The following is a 4,589-nucleotide window of genomic DNA, read 5'->3' on the forward strand; positions in this document are numbered from 1 at the left end:
CAGTTTATCCTTCCCCAGGGACAGCATTCCTCCTTGTGGATGTGCAGTAGGGGCCAGTCCCTCGTAAGCAAGAAGCAATAGGACAAGAGAAAATGACCTCAACTTGTGCCAGGGGAGGTTTAGATTGGAGATCAGGAAAAATTTCTTCATGTAAAGGTTTGTTCAGCCCTGGCACAGGCTGCCCAGGGCAGTGGTGGAGGCACCATCCCTGGAGGGATTTAAAAGATGTGTGGATGTGGCCCTTGGGGATATGGTTTAGTGGTGGCCTTGGCAGTGCTGGGTTAGCGGTGTCTGGGTCTGATGTCTATGTCACTTGGTGATCTTGCAGGTTTTTCCAACAGGAACGATTCCATGTGTCCATGATGCCCTGGGGACCAGCAGGCAGGGCAGGCACAGGGTCAGGGGGGCAGGATGGGAGAGGAAGGATCCTCTGGCAGTGACCTGGTGATCAGTGCCCAGCTGGAAGGAAGAGACCTGCCAGTATCAAGTCATTCCCAGTAATCCCACAGCTCTTTGCCTGACTGAAGAGCAGCACCAGCCCCAAGGTGACTTGTCCCTCACCACAGAGAGCTGCTCCACAGCCCTGCTCTGCTGGCTCCTGCCCCATGGCCAGCAGAGCACGCAAAAATTCCTCAAGTGCAGGAGCCACTACGTGTTCAACCTCATATGTGTGGAAAAATATGTATATGTTCCATATGCACAAGAAAGAGGCCTTGAAAACTGGGAGGATGTGATGATCAATAAATTATAGCTTGGATAATATTTTCCACCATCACCAAATAAATCAGATCTTATTTTCCCCCTACGTCCACAGATTTAATGGCAGCAACGGTGCCCTTGGTGGTCGTAAAACTCCGTCCTCCTCCTGAAGGGCCTCCCAAACAATTTGTCATTTGGCTGTTGCTTGTTTGCTTTAAAATTAGCTGGTCCAGACATTTAATAGCCCAGGAGCTAAGAATTCCATCAACATATCCCAGCTCCCAACTATCTCTGTGTGCACTCCTAGGCTGCATCGCAGCATGGTGGGGGAAGGAGGAATGGGGAGGGAGCAAGCTGTGGAGTCAAGGATCATGTGGGATATTTTTCATCTGAGCTTTAAGATCACCTTTCCTGTTTCCACTTCTTTCTTTCTTCCCATCTTTGCTTTCCCCCCTACGGTCACATCACCTCTCCAGCTGCCATGAGCAATACTCTCCTTCCAGCCGAAGTGAGCAAGTCAGGAGCTGACCCTTTCTCATAGGTGTAAACACTGCCTTGTTAAAAGGGGATAATTACCGGGGTCTAGTTAACCCTGGTGTAAAATCAAAGTGAATAGAGCCCTGCTGAGACTTCCAACCATGTGGACCCTGACGCCTGGGCTCTGGGGTAAACAGCCAAGGCTTCACTGCTTGTCAGCTCAGTGCATTCAGTGGAAAGTTAACTTCTCCCTGAAAGAGAAATGCTGTCTTTTGGGTTGATTTATACCCCCCAGACACAGGACCAGCTGAGGGGTGAGCCCTTTACCCATCAGAGAGCCTTGCCAGGAGTTTCCTGGGTGCCCTGTTGTGAATGAGCAGGGGTTGAGCTGTGGGGGTAAGCTGTGTGTCAGTGGACAGACAGACAGTAACCACTGCAGGATGCTGCATTTTCAGCCCCGGTGCCCTTGCACCCTGTGACAGTCCTGGGGTCCCAGGAGAGACAAACCCAGGGCTGCACACAGCAGCTGGGAGGGTGCCATTCTCCCTGTTCCTAGGAGGAGCTTGTGTATCACCATCACAGAGAGGTTCCTTTGCAGTTGGAGGCCTCCCATGGAAGCTGAAGGGCTGATGTGGCATTTCTGGCATCTGCTGTCTCAGTGCTGCCCTGACCTGCATCCCCACAGTGCCCCGCTTCCCTGGATTGTGGGCAAAGGATGGCAGCAAAGAAGCCCCAAAACTTTTCTCAGGTGGCAGGAAGGCATGCACAAGAGGTAGGGGTGGAGGCCAGCCCTTTCCCATGTATCCTTCCCAGCAGAGCCCACTCTAGCATCCGCAAATGGAGGAGCTGCTGCCAAGGCATGCTCTGCTGGGTGGGAAACAGGGGCAGCATCCCCAGGTGGGATGTCCTGGACAAACCACAGAGCAGCCAGTCCCACCTCCCCCATCCCAGAACACCTGAGGGCCATTTCCAGGCCAGCAGGCAGGAGCAGACACCCACCAGGCTCCCCCAGCCATATTGAGAGCCAAGCCGAGCCCCTCATGTTATTTTTTCCTATTTGACCAGTGGGGCCAGTCATGGACAGCTCCAGTAATTCAACCTGAAATGCCAAGAATCCTATTTCTGCCTCTCTGCTCACTCTCCAAGCTCTGCCCATGACCTCAGAGCGAGATAAACCATCTTTGGGTGAGCCTGGGCTGTGAGCAAGGCCCATGGGCTTGGAGCTGGCTGCAGAGAAAGGGGCTCTGGAGGCACCGAGCTGAAGGCATTTTGATTGCTTCCAGGATTACTACCCAGCATGTTTATTCCTCCAGCGAGGAGGACTTCATAACTCAGGGACTCCTGACAATGTATACATATTGAAATCTTATAAGAGTAATGACCATATCCAATGATATTTCGTTCTCATCTTGCCAATATAAACAACTCGCTGGACTTACCGAGTTGCATTGGGTCATCCTGAATAATTAGGCTTGCATGTTCCATTTATTACCTTGAAAATCCTTTCTCATTGTATTATATATATATATATGTATCTAAACGTAGTATGTTCAAATGAAAACCAGATACAGCTGCAAAGGAATTTGAAATATGAGGCTGAGAGTACAAGAAGCGGCAAAAAGGTCCTCTGCTAATAGGAAAAGCCAAGTCGTCCGGGGCTGCGGAAATCAGGGAAGGTCAGGTGTGAGCTGTGCACAGGGCTGGGCTCCGGCTGCATCTCTGCAGACAGTCTCATGTTTAAGGAATTCCAGTAAGTAACTGGTGAGGCTGCCTATACTGGCAGGATGTGGGGAGGGATCCTGGCGTCTGGATCTGCTTTGATGTCCCCATCGGTGCCGAGGTCTCTTTGCATGGCTGCAGACCGTCGGTGGGGTCAGACAGTGTGACTCCAGAGAGCATCTCCAGACCTTCTCAAAAACCTTTGTTTGGGATCCAGAAAGTCTCCCACAGCATCAGCAGGCAAGAAACTGTCAGCACCTTGGAAAAATTAATCCACAGCAGGGTGAGGCAGGAGTCCCGGCTGCCCCTGGTATGGGGGTGAGGGGCGAGTCTGGAATGAACCCAGACAGCCTTGCCAGCAGAAAATGTAAAAGCCTTCCTTGGAGCCATGACGGATTCATGGTGGGGTTTTGGAGAAGAACAGTGGCCCCTGTATTTCACTGATAATGCCCCTGTACAGCATGAACAAGGCAGAGAACTAATTCTCAGGATCTGGAGCTGTACACAATCTTTGCCAAAACTCCCTCTCCCTGGAATGTGGCAGGGAGGTGAGCATCTCCGCAGTGATTCCCAGCCCCAGCCTGCTGGGATGCAGTTTATCATGCTTGTCTATTCAGGAGAGGCAAAATGACATGGTCCTGCAGTGCAGAACACACCTTTCACAGCTTTGCTTTCGCTATTCTTCCTTTTTAAAGAACATTCCTTGGCAAAATTAGGAGGAAATGGATCTCACAGATGCAAAGAACTTGCATGGCTGGAGTGGTGCATACCAAGACAAACTTGGGGCTGGGACACCCTCTCTGGACACTTCACGCCTTGCCTTGGCTTGCTGATGCCTGCAGGGCTCGTGGCTGTTGTCTCAGTAGGGACAAGGAGGAGAAATCTGAGGGTGGAGTAGACAAATCCCATCCCTGGAAGTGTTCAAGCTCAGGTCCAGCGGGGTTTGAGCAACTTGTTCTAGTGGAAGGTGTCCCTGCCCATGGCAGGGGGGGTGGAATAGCTGGTCTTTAAGGTCCCTCCCAACCCAAACCCTTCTGTGATGCTGTGATTCTATGAAATACAACTTGTGCCAGCCCTTGTGCCTTTGCCATCTTCCTCTGTGAATATTGCCATAGAAATCCCCAAAATGGGGGTGAGGCAGGAAAATCTGACCCATGTTCTGCTTGATTAAAACCCTGCTTTCAGATCAAGAGCAAGGTGAGAGCCACAGTGCCCGTGCCATGGGGAAGGTGTCCTGCAGCCAGACGTCACCCAAGCCAGCTGAAGCCAGAGAGAGCCATCACTTGGCCACAGCAAGGATCCTGGTGGGACAGAGCTGGCAGCAGGACAGCAGGAGCAGCCAGCAAGGATACTTCAGGTCAGTGGGGAAGTGCAGGAGGATCAGCGTGTGGGAAGCTGGAGCAGCTCTGCCGGCTCTCCCCATGGTTCTGGCCAGCACTGCCAAGTGCTTCACTTGCATGAGCACCAAGAGTAAAAACAAAATGACATTCATTAGATGTTTTAAGGAGTGTTCAGGCATGTAATCCTCCTGGAATGAGGCAGCCATAACAAGTTACTGTAGTTATTGATGGTCATGTCAGTTAGCCTTTTCCAAGGATTAATCACCATCCTGCTCCTGCCCTACAGGATGTTTTTATCTCCGTTTTCTCCCAGTGTTGCAGCATGCAAAGCTGACTGGGCTGACCAGTGTGGCT

This window comes from Corvus brachyrhynchos, unplaced genomic scaffold (genome assembly GCF_000691975.1).
Source record: "Corvus brachyrhynchos isolate BGI_N302 unplaced genomic scaffold, ASM69197v1 scaffold10, whole genome shotgun sequence".
NCBI lineage: Eukaryota > Metazoa > Chordata > Aves > Passeriformes > Corvidae > Corvus > Corvus brachyrhynchos.